The sequence below is a fragment of the Cynocephalus volans genome, chromosome 9 (assembly GCF_027409185.1).
Source record: "Cynocephalus volans isolate mCynVol1 chromosome 9, mCynVol1.pri, whole genome shotgun sequence".
NCBI lineage: Eukaryota > Metazoa > Chordata > Mammalia > Dermoptera > Cynocephalidae > Cynocephalus > Cynocephalus volans.
Genome location: NC_084468.1, coordinates 110,076,709 through 110,089,999, shown reverse-complemented (window position 1 = coordinate 110,089,999; position 13,291 = coordinate 110,076,709). Strand labels below are relative to the sequence as shown.

General features: G+C 34.3%; 1 protein-coding gene across 2 annotated transcripts in view; it reads right to left on the bottom strand.

Annotated features, from left to right (window-relative positions):
• The window catches only part of FAT4 (FAT atypical cadherin 4), a 157,765-nt gene that overhangs the window by 52,888 nt on the left and 91,586 nt on the right, over positions 1-13,291 (bottom strand). The window lies entirely within an intron of this gene.

Sequence of the window (13,291 nt, the reverse complement as noted above, 5' to 3'; positions counted from 1 at the left end):
TAAGATTGTGCTACAAATATTTCACACACACTCCAAAATAGATATGGAAGTATTATAAACATGTTTATAATACTAAAGCACATCAAAATAAGACTTCAAAAATATCATGCAGCATATTAGTATCAATAATAGCAAACAGTCATTGAGTCCTTAGGTACGCATTCATGGGAAGGAGAGGGTTCATATGATAAATTGAGAGAAGAGATGAATCATGGTCCCAGAGTCAAAGGATGGAAGGAGATGCAGGGGTCTTTAATCTCTTTTACTGATTTCTTATTCTGCTCACTAAATTTCAGACTGCATCAGTAAAATGGAAATAATAAAAAGAATAGAATCTACCCAAGGAGGTACTGAGGGCAATGTAATATGCTTAGGATAACACCTAGCAGAAAGTTAGAATGTATTTGAACTTGTATTTTATACTTGTTTTAAAAGAATAGAAAATTGACATATAAAAGGTCTAATTTAATTTTATAGATTTCTGTGTTACAGTTCTCAGGATTTTTCCCCCACAAACCTTTCAACTGAACCCTATGATAGTGTTATTCTGGCAAACATTTTGAATCATAATCCATCTTAATGATTTCTCTGTAGTATAAATATATGAGATACTTAGCTCTCAAAAAAATCATAGCTTTGTGGAAGACACATTGAAATAAATTTTAAAGTGCAAAATTTAAAAATTTATGGTGAGATTTTAAGGAAGACCTGAATGTTTGTGATATGCACATTGCTTTCTAATCCACAATGCTTAAACTTGTTAAAAATGACCCAGGGCTGGCTGGTTAGCTCAGTTGGTTAGAATGTGGTGTTATAACACCAAAGTGAAGAGTTCGGATCCCGGATCCCAGATCCCCATCCCAGCCAGCCACAAAAAGTAAACAACAACAAAAAAGCCCAGTAACTACCAAGCAAAGCTTTCATCTTTGGTATTCTAAAGCGTCTGGTGACACACATATGGAAAACCACATGAAATGATGACTAACTCCTTTGGTCAAGAACATCTGATTTCTTTCCTTGTATATAAACTACATGTTGTTGCTGATATATTTTCTGAGTTAGTAAGCAAACAGAAAAAAATATATATATACCCAGAAAAACGTTCAGCAAATTCAAACTCACTAAGTTCATACCAGAGAATATCTTATTTTTCCAGATGATTTTCGAAGCACACTAGTGACAACACACAATCCTGGCTTGAGCAGTGGCCCCTCAGGTGATGCTACATTCCTAAGGGGCATCTTCTCAAGCCAAAAACCTTCCCCAGAATCTCCTTTTCTCTCCTTGTTATCTGCTACGCCCCACTTTATAGGGGCTTGGAGTTCTCTTCTTATTTTTTTCCCCACTTCAAGACTAGAGAATGTGGTAGAATCTCTACAACTGTCTTGGCTTTCTTGTTTCCCCAGTAGATGTGCATACAGGTCTTATTATGATTCTTTTATTAATATTATTTTCAAGGAAAACCTTACAGAAACTATGCTCTAAATTTCTAAGTCTTCTACTGAGATTTAACTAAACCCAAATTTGAATTGTGCCTCCATTATTTTTGACTTTTACTCTTGGGAATGGAGCTTACTAACCCTCCACCCCATTCCAACTTCTTACATGCCCACTGGATAGCATGAGCTCGGGAAATCACTACCTCTCAGCTTTAGGCAGAAAATGAAATCAAGGGGAAAAAAATGAGAACGTCCTCTGATTTCACTTGAGTAAATCTCATTTCTATAACAGTCTTGTCAGAGGAGTGACACAAGTTCCCCAGTTCTTGGCCACCACAGATCTCAGCACTTCCTCTTGTGTGCTAAACTGAATTGTGAAGCTATGGTTTTGTTCTTGCTTTTCTGTGCATATTTGTTTGCTTGTTCCTTAACCCTTCCTTTTAACTGTGGGAAGAAGTTGTCCAGGGTGCTTATGTTTCTGTTTCCCAACTTTTTTATGGGTATATCCTATGTGAAGTGTTGCACAATATTTACTATTATTTTATCTTCAGTCCAGAGCTTTCTGCTGGCTCCAGGCTGATACACCCAATTGCTTATTTGTTGTCTCCTCTTACAAGTTACCACAGAACCTCAACATTCGTATGTCAAAAAATGAAATCATAATTATGGTCAGTACTTCTAGCCCATGTATTTATATATTGATTAAAATGTATATGTACATGTATACATATATGTGTTGGAAATATACATATATGAATATCACATTACTGAACACTCATTTGATACCAGATATGATTTTACATACGTATTACTCATTTAATACACACATTCCATAAGGTAAGTATTACTGTTTAATTTTTTTAAATGAAGAACTTGAGACTTAAAGAATTAAGCCATTTTTTTTACATTCATTCATAATAAACAGAGAGAACAAATTCTGAACTCTTAAAAAATATCTTCTAATTTCATTAAACTCAGATAAATCCATGCTACTCTTATTTCAGATGTTTTACTATATATTATTATCATTATTATCAACATACTTCTGCAATATCATCTATTAAGTTGTACACTAATTGAGAGAAGGGATAATTCTGTTTAGTTCATCTTTATATAGAGACATAATGCATACTACTAGGCCTTGTGTTTGGTCTGTATTAACTTTCCCATTAATTTTATGTATGGAAAACTGGTCTAGTGACTACATGGATGAAATTTCAAAGAATTGAAAACTTTTAGAAATACACAATCTGTGTATTAGCCTAAGGCTGGGGTCAAAGAACAAGACTGCAGACAAAGGTCAAAGTTTTGGAGATAGTATGCTACTGATAGACAGAAGGTCCCAATTAATCCTGAATCCCATGAGAAGAATCAGAATACTAGAGGCCAATGTTCAGCTTGAATGGATCTGATAATGATGAATTATATAGGTAGTGGTGTAATAGGGCAAGATTGTTCAATTTCATCTGGAACTGATTTATGAAAACCAGATGCAATCAGAAAGAAGAGGCAAGATGTAATCACAAAGGCAGAGGATAGTGAGCCAGAGAAAGAGGTGCAATATACAAATGAAATAAAAAGTCTAAGTCTCAGAAACTTGGAATTGTAGACGTTAGGAGGGTGCAGTGCACATTTGAATTACAAGTCAGAATCATAATTAGTAGTCAAAACTCTAGTTACAATTAGTCAGAAGATAAAAAGAATTTCAATTTGCAGTTTGTAAAATTATGTGTATTATTTATATACATTAAAGTGTGTATGTGTGCATATATGAGGATACTTCAAAAAGTTTGTGGAAAAATAGAATTAAAAGATAATTCAAATCTTTCCATGAATTTTTTGAAATATCCTCATATGTATACACACATACTTATACTTACAAATAGAAAATAAACATGGGTAAATTAATAGGAACGTTCTTAAATTTTTAAAGCGAATAGCAAAAAATATATATTATTCTGAACAACATTTTTTAAAGTGTGCAAAGAACAAATTCACACACACACACACACACACACACACACACACACACACACACACACACACACACAGAAAGACTGTCACCATTTAATTCTCTGCTTGTCCATCATACCATGGGTAGTACCAAGCCTTGTCTGAGTCACATCTTATACCCTTCAATTTGAGAAAGAATTAAACGAGCATTGCCTTTTAAGACTGGTGGCTAAATAAGCACAAATATATCAAAATGAAGTTTAAGGAAATTTCAAATAAAATTTTAAAAGGAAAAAAGTTTCAGGCAACTGCTCTATCACAAAATACGTGTAAATAAGTATAATGAATGAGTCTAAATGACTACTTAAAGTTCAAACTTCAGGCAGATTACACTTTCTATGTTGCCCCTATAAATTAAACATGCTTTCCTGAAACATAAAAAACTATTCAACAGAAATAGAATTTTTGCTTTACTGAAATCTGTTGCTTTGCAACAAAGCCGATTTCATTCTTGACATCAAACATTTGGTGAATGGGTTCCCTGACTGGGTGTGTGTTTGTTGTAATAAAGTATTAGCTTCTTTTTTTCCCATGAAGTAAACTCATTTTCTCACAGTAAGTAAGCCATCCATTGAAAATGTATTGAAATTCAGCCATTCTATATTAACATTGAAGATTATGTAGTTAGATTTAAATTTGAAGCTAGAAAATATGTACAGTATGCAACAATGTTGAATAAGTATGCAACATTTTTAACATGACCAACAACTTCGCATTTACAAATTACATTTTGTAAAATGATTTATTACTGCTAATTAATTATAAAAATATATTTATATAAATTATATATATATATATACACACACTTAACTATCACTTGATGTTTTCATTATTTCTGCAGGAATCTTAGTCAAAAACACTATGTTTCCTTAATATAAATTGTATACCACAGAGACAAGTAAAACTAAAAGAAACGATTTAGTGATGTTATGAAAAATGACACTGAAAAGTTGCACAATAATGTGAATGTATTTAATGTCACTGAAACATGAATTTAAAAATGATTTAAAAAGTAAATTTTGTGTTGTATATTTTATAACAATTTAAAAAATTAATAAGTAAAGTATAATATTAACTAAACAATTTTATTCCTACAAAAAGAATATGAGGAATCACTATTTATAGGATATTAAGGAAAAAAAAACTTTCAACACAGATATTGGAACAGATACCTGAAACACTAGAGGCTACCACCAAATTTCAACTTCTTTCCTCCTTAGTAAAATATGATATACTTATGGAATAGTTATCAACAAAATTATATACTTATGGAATAGTTATCAACAAAAGCTGCAAAAATGATTGTTTTATTAGCAGGATAAAATTAGAGGACTTTAGAAAAGAAAAAAAAATTCCTCATAATGAAATCAGATTATTTTCTATAATATATAATGTTTACCTTTTAGGCTATATAAATTTTTTCTTTAATATTGGAAATATTGCCATTTCAAAGTTGAATTTTCTTTGTGTACTTAGATGTATAGCTTATATGAAGTAAATGAATAACAGATTGAAATTATCTTATCAAATTTTAATTATTGGAACATAATGGCAATTCTAGCTCTTATTCAATAGGGTTTTGGAAGTTAAATCATCTTTCTTTTGCATTTTTATCTTATGAAAATACAAATGAAATTCTATGTAGAAAGATTTTTTTCTATTAAAGATTAGCTGATTCACAGAAAATTATTTAAATAAATGATTTATAATACTTATGTCACTAACAGAATGGTGCAAAATCTTGCTAGAAATAAAGAAGAAGTGAAACAGCAATCAGTTATCAACCTTGGAAACAAAATTCCCATTTAAGACAAATACTCCAATGAAAATAACTAAAGGTGCCATAGACTCAAATATGCAAGTAAGTTAAATGCAATTAGTTTCTGGTAATTGAAGATAACTCTAGCATTATTTAATTTATGGAGTCATTGGTGCCTTATGAAAAATTTTCAAGCAATTTTTATTATTAAAAAGGCTCATCATGGGCTGACCCGGTGGCTCACTCGGGAGAGTGCAGCGCTGGGAGCACAGCGGCACTCCCTCCGTGGGTTCGGATCCTATATAGAGATGGCCGGTGCGCTCACTGACTGAGCGCACTGCGGCCGACACCAAGCCAAGGGTTGCGATCCCCTTCCCGGTCACAAAAAAGAAAAAAAGAAAAAAAAAAAAAAGGCTCATCATAACAGATAAAGCAAGGTTTTCTATAGTATTTTCTCACAAATAATACTGACAAAATGCCATCTTTGTGGAACATATAAAAAACAACTCTCTTCAGATGTAAAATGTAGTATTACACAATCCTAACCTCTCTTTTGATTATAGGGCCATTTGTAATGTAATGACCCTCTTCAACTACACAACATGACAGACAGTATTAATTCTAAAGGTCTTCATATCCTCACCAATAATAAATAAAGCATGGTGATTAGTACTTTCAGCTATTAGCATTAACTTTTGCAAAAGCATCATGTTTCCCCTCCATTAAAAAGTAATTTGCAATCCCTGCATAAGAATGAGGTTTTTCCCTCTCTCAGTTGGATGATAAATGTCCTTAATTAGAAATGCTAATAACTGAACTTTTCCCTGCAGACCTATTAATTATGCTGACACACAGACACTTCATAACTTTTTTTTTTTTGCCAAATCTATAGCCAGAATATCTCTATATTCCTTTAGTATATAAGGCTGTGAATAGACAGATAAAGAATAGCTTATTTAATTTGTGCACACATTAAGCCCCCACCCTCAAATAAATGTAAATACACATACAGCCCAACTGACTGCATTGTCTATCCTTGTATGTGTTTACCATACATATCTATATTCTTAGATAATATCTAACATTTTCTTTGAACTTTGTACTTTATAAAACCCTTATTTGTACATTTCTTGATTTGATGACACTAATCCTGTGATTTCTAATTTATGAATATTCTTATTTTATGAACTATTTTAATGACAGAGAACCTCAAGATTATTTTACTTTTAGAACCAATGCTCTTTTTAATATAAAAATAATATTTAATCCAAAGAAACTCATAAACACAGTCTATATAAAACAGAATATGGTAGACAAGCTGATATGTGGAAACAGTAGGTAATAGTTAAGAAATTGTCCCCTGATCAGGTTGACTGGCTCTAACTCCCATTTTCATTGATAAACAACTGCATGAGAACTAAGTCAAGTTGCTTAACTTTTCTAGAACTCAATTTTTTAAAAAAAATCCATAGAATTGAAACAACAGTATCTAACTTATAGGGCTACTATAGGATGAAGTGAAAAAACATAGTACAGGGTCGACCCCATGGCGCACTCGGGAGAGTGCGGCGCTGGGAGCGCAGCAGTGCTCCCACTGCGGGTTCGGATCCTATATATGGATGGCCGGTGCACTCACTGGCTGAGCGCAGTACGGCGGTCACAAAAAGACAAAAAAAAAAGAAAAAGAAAAAACATAGTACAGATTCTGGTATATACAAGCACTCAGTCTGCACAAAAAGATTATCATCTAAACGTTTATGATTTCCCAAGTTGTATCTCTACTTGAATGGCTCTGAAAACTAAACTTTCATATCTAACATTTTACTTGACATTTCCACTGGTTATTTTGGACAAATATAATATGTACAAAAAATGATCCTAGATAATCTGCCCTAAAATCTTTTCTCTCCCATCTCCAAATTACTAAGGCCAATAATCTAAGACTCATGCTTGACTTGTCCCTTTTTCTAACTTCCTACACTTCCAATTCCATCAACAAGTCCAATTGGCTTGACCTTCAAAATGGGTAAAATATTGGATATTTTAAGCTGAAGGACTTTGGGAAATGGCAGGTGCAGGAAGGACTCTCTGATCTTCTTCTCTCTGAAGCAGTTCATAAGACCCTCATATGAAAGGTATCTTCCCTATAACCAGATGAAAGGAGCATTTTTATCTCTGAAGATGGAAGGATGCTGAGAGGAATCTGAAAAACAGGACTTGAGCAGTTTCCCCCAACTTACTACCATTAGCTCACACCCTTTTTTTTTTCCTATCATTTTTTTTCATGACTTTCTATTCTTCATCAAACCTAGTATAGAAATGCTCAGGCTTAACTGTTTCTTCAGGTCTTCATTTCCTTATTCAGGTTCTCCAGTCAAACAAAAATAATACTCGGAAAATCTTTATGCCTTTCTCTTGTTAATCTGTCTTTTGTTAGTCTACAGGGCCCCAGTCAATGAACTTAAGATGAGTAGAGGGAAAAAGAAATTTCTTTACATGCTACACTGTCACTAATTTCAAATACTATCATCTTTCTCAGGAACTACTGTAATGGCCTCTTAATCACATCTCCATTTCCATGCTTCTTCTCCAGCACTGCTCCTGACAGCTTCTTCTCCATGAAATCTTTCCAAAATCCTTTGTTGTTTCTCTATTGAAAACCGTAGAAGGGTTTTGTGATCTTCTAACCCTAGAAGGCCTATGTGATCTAGACCCTGCCTGTTTCATCTTTCAAGGCTCTTCCTCTTTTTTACACATAGCCCAGCCACCCAGGTTGTCTTATGATTTTTAGATATAATAAACTTGACCTCACTTCAGGGCTGTTTCATTGGCAGGCAACACTGTTTACCAGATCTTCATATTTCACTGTCCTTACACTACCATCAAAAATAAGAGCTCCCACTCCCCACTCTCTGGGCATGCAACCTGCCTTATTTAACCTCATCACATTTCATGTCACTACTGGTCTATATGTTATATTTTGTTTATTTGTTTATTGTCTATCTTTCTGACTAGAATGTAAACTCTATGAGGAGAGAGACCTTTTCTTTTCATCACTGTATCTGCAGCACCTAGAAGAATGTGCTCTATAAGCATCTTCTGACAAAACAATGTTAAGATGCTTGTTACATATTAATAAAACCCATGGAAGCATAACAGTTTTGTTGACTGTAATCAGAACTTACTTATAAAGTGTATTAAGTTAGTGTCATAGATTTTAATAAATGTAAAATGATCATTGGCAATGTTATCATCTTCCACCTAATGAATTCTTTGCATCTTCTCCTACGCAGCAGTTTATTTGAGCAATGCTTAAATTGAAACTTATTTTCAAAAGATGCATATTGAAATTATTGATTCCAATTAATTTGGTTTTGCTTAAAAGTGTTTTGAAACATTTATTTATTTGGGAAAAGAAAAATAACGGGTGAATGTATTATTCATTAGAGTACAATGAATAGCATGTAAGAAAAAATAGTTTTATAAATCTATGTCATGCAGAATCAGCAAGATATTTCAAGGAATATCCTGACTTTCTTAAAATATTTAATACATATGGTATAGGTGAGCAAGAACGTGGTTGAAAGGCAAAAATCCTGAATATTGTTCTGGATACTGCCACTACCTCGGTCTGCAAGCTCTGACAAAATACTTGTCTCCAGCTTTAATTCCCTTATCTGTAAAATAAAGGAAGTGGACTGGCTCATCTCCAAGAAATCTTCTGGCCAAAAGTTATCATTTTAAGTCAGATTTCCCTAAATTCGAATTTTGTGTGTGTGTGTGTGTGTGTGTGTGTGTGTGTGTGTGTGTGTGTGTGTGTGTGTGTGTGTGTGTGTGTGTGTGCCGTTCTCTTTACAAATACCTCCTTACTACACACTGAATTATGGATGTAACATCCCCTGACAGTCATACCACCTTGTTTTACTGCTTTCTTGCATAATAATTCTGTTCTCTGAAAAAGTGGTGGCATCTATTAATGGCTCACAGGCTTTGAATATAAAGGTGAGGGCATAAGATCATCTTAAGTTAAAAAAATTCTCATAAACCTAGATAAATTACTTACATAGACGTAAATCCATTAAAATAGTTTAACTCAACATCAAAATTTTCATAATAAAATTCAAAACAAGCAAACTTTTCATATTAAGTTGATGTGAAGAGTGATAGGCCCTTATACTTAAGCTACGTACAACCAGTTGCCACATAAAGGGTAAGTGCTGAAAACATGCGTGGGTATCTAGAAGATAAGGAAGACTCACACTTTTCTGCTTTGGGAAGCCCAGGTCTGAAAGCATCACCAAATGGTAAAACTTTTGGAATTAGTGAATCGAACTAAGAAAAGGTAAACAGCAAAGCACAGAGTAGCAACAAGAAATGCCCTATAGATAAGAGAACTGAATAAGAGCCAGAAGGTTCAGGGGAAAGTCATGAGAATATAGCTCAAGCAGTATTTTAAGCACTTGAAACTGAATTAAACCATAAAATGCTTCAGTGTGTCCTCACATATGACTGCAATTTATCACATCATACTAAATACCACAGAGCCTAAAACACTTGTGCTGCTTTTCAAGGCAGAGGTCAATCCGAATGACCACAACCAATGCAGCAAAGTCTTCTGGAATTTCAGCCATGAGTTAAAAAGGATTTGCACTTTTCTGCTGGAAGTTTCTTTAAAAAATCTGCAAATGATAAATATATAACAATAAACTAACAAAAATCATAATAAATAAATATGAATAACAGTTGCATATTGAAACAACAGTTTGGTTAATTGATCAATCATCATCATCATTTTACACTTATTAAATAACTCATTCAACAAATATTTATGAAATGCCTGTTATGTTTTAGGTGCTATTCTGAGTATTTCTGGGAATTCAGTTTTGAATAAGACTGAAGAAGTTTACACTGAACTCTGTTTATTAGACCAACTATACAGACTCATATAAATTATGTTATATATAAGCATATAATTTTAGATAGCAATTAGTATTAAGAGGAAATCACCAGGTAAAATAAGTGAGTGATACTGGGGAGAGGAGGAGGAGGATCATTAGATCTGCGGTCAGATAAGTCCTCTCTGAGAAGTTGGCATTTTACCTGATATATGGACAAAATGAGATAAATGCCCTCCTCCCCTCAAACAAAACAGAGCAAAACAGCTGGGTGCAGAGTAGAAAACTCCAGACAGAGAGAACTACAAGTGCGTAGGGCGAAGGGCAGGGGAGAGATTGGCATTTTTTAAGGAATCCAGATCGATTGGCATTGGCAGTGTGCAGTAAATGTTCAGCAACTGTTCTCAAGAAACAAACCTTCCCCATCCAAAACATTTGCTGATTTTCATGGTGTAAACACGTCCTCCTTGGCAGATTTTGATCTAACAACATGATGACACTGAATGCAGAGTTGGAAGGAGACAAAGGGTGGAGCTGAGGCCAGTGCACCAAGGTTGGCTCAAAGTAAAAGCAGGAGCAGGTGGTCGTGGGCAGAAGCTGGGTCATTTAATGCCATGTGGTCAATGTTATGAAATTTAGGTTTAATTCTTGGAAATCCTGGGACAGTTTTTAAACAAGCAATGGAGTATGATGATCTAATTTATAGTTTTAAAGTTCATGAGTTGCTTGTTGGAGAATGCACCATGCAGGAGAAAATAATTGGCAGTTAAGAAGCTATCATACTAGCCCTGGTTAGACTAGGTGGGTAGTAGTGGAGATGAAGAAAAGCAGATAAATTCAGGACACTTTTAGACATTTTTGAGGCAGAGTCTACTTGCTGATGGTCTGGAATGCTGGGGTACAGAAGGACAAGAAGGAATAATGATAACAAGGTTTGCCTTCAGCTTTTGTGAAACAGTGGACAGAGATCAATTTGGGGAGGATGGGAAGGTGGATAGAAATCGGCAAGTTTTATTTTGGCCTCGCTAAACTACAAATGTCTAGCAAACATGTTGACTAATAATAATAGGTAAAATAAGCTATTCTCTCCTTTATTCTGGCCAATAATCTTTTCATGTAGGTATTAGTATTTCCATTTATAGATATGAACATGAAGGTGGAGGAAACTTATCCAAAGCCATGTAGCTAGAAAATGGCAGAGGTAGGATTCGAACCTAGGTTTAACTCTAAAGTCTATGCATTTACCTCTAGGATATACTTCCATTTTGTACATTAATTCTCTGAATTAATTTTTTAAGTATACTGCTCTGGTTTCCGTGATAATTCCCTGCTACTTACTACATTGAAAGCATATAATTTTCTTTTTCGTACATATGAGAAAATGGTAAGGCAAACTTTTGTAAGGAAGCCTACTTAGGAATAGAATGCCTAGCCATTCCAAGGACATTAACTACTTTAGAGCAAGTTCCCCTCTTATGAGAAACCACATAGTAGTACCTGCATTACTATACCATGTGGATGCTTTAGTCTCCTAGGAGCTTCTACTTGGTACAGTATTTATTTCTAGAAGAAATAATACTAAGCAATACATAATGAAAGCAGAATATCCATACTTTTAAGTATAGTTTTAAAAATATTTAATGGATGTAATATGTTTATCAATTTAATAGCATATGAAAAAAATAAGCTAATATCATTATACTTGGTTCTGGTTTTGTTTCTTGTTAATGTAACATTCATCCCACACACATGTGATAGTGAGAGTTTCCAGCTGTGCTACTCCATAGCCATGCAGTTAGTAAATAAAAATATGATGATAGTTGGAATGCTAATGTTTTCTCCAAAACTATTCAAAGACTTAGATGTTTGAATAATTAAAAAGCTGTCATTTCAATTTCTGTCATATTTCCAAAGTTGACCTATCTCTGGGCTGCCACCAGGTAAGAGTTTAAAACAAGCAAAGGAAAAATGATTTGTGAGATAAGCAATAAAACTGTCAAACTTTTTTTCTTTACAACACTGATATTTTCCTGGTCTTTAGAACACTACAAATTTGAGAATAACATGGCATCTGGGATCTAAAGGCTGACATATTTTTCTGAATTTTCTCATGTTATCTACCAGTTCGACTTCTAAATCAAAACAGTGCATATGTATTTTAAGTCCTGTGTCAGAAACTATTCGTGGAAAATAGAATTAAACTGCAGATTTTGAATCCTGATAACTAAAACTCTCACATTCTCCAGAAAAAGTGGTTATGAGTGATATTAAAAGTATGGCAAGAGAATTAATTACACATAGAATTATGGTCACAGATGAGTCTTAATGGCTTTAAGATCATCTAGTCTGACTCTCCTCACACTTTCTGATTGCTTTCTGCAACACCCATAGCACGTGACCTTCAGACATCTGATTGAATACTTTTCTGCAGTGGCCTCAGCAACATCATTTCAGGCCAACTCGAAAAAAAGCACACAGAGAGAGCTCTGCTTTGGGATAGGGTTCCATTAATCTTTAAATTTCCAGGACTATCATATACTGTGACAAAACCACACAGTATTTTGAAATTCACACATACCTCCAATCATGCTCTTCAGCACCATTTTCAAGGCCCTGAATGAAAGAAACACTTACAAATACCTAACTTTACCAATAATCTGAGTTTTCACCCTCTATAATTCAGGACTCTCCGTAACTCATAATCCTTCTATTCTCAATATTGGTCAGAATGTTCACACGCTCAGTCTTCACATTTCTCATTTAATGGCAATAGTCCTTCACAGAAATTAGTGTTAGAATTTTGTTATTTGTCCTTATACTAAGAAATCTTAGTCCCTGATTTCCCCCCCGCCCTCATTTTCAAGGCTGACGGCATGAAGAACTGATACAGTTTGGCTCCCAGGAACCAGGACTTGGTTCTTGAGCAGTTAGTTTGCACATTTAGATCCAACACTTTACTGAACACCTCCCGTGAAAGGTCCTCCTAACTGACTGATTGACTGACTCACCCATGTCTATTAGAAGAGAACGGATGCTTAGAACTGGATATTTTCGAAGGTAGGGTACTTTAAATGCCTCCTGGCTAAGGTGGTAGAGTATAAGGTCACACCTAGAGGTACTCAAGTGGATTACAAGGCAGGGATTCACTCTGTTTTATAGGAACGAAGCTTTGCTTGAGAAGTGCT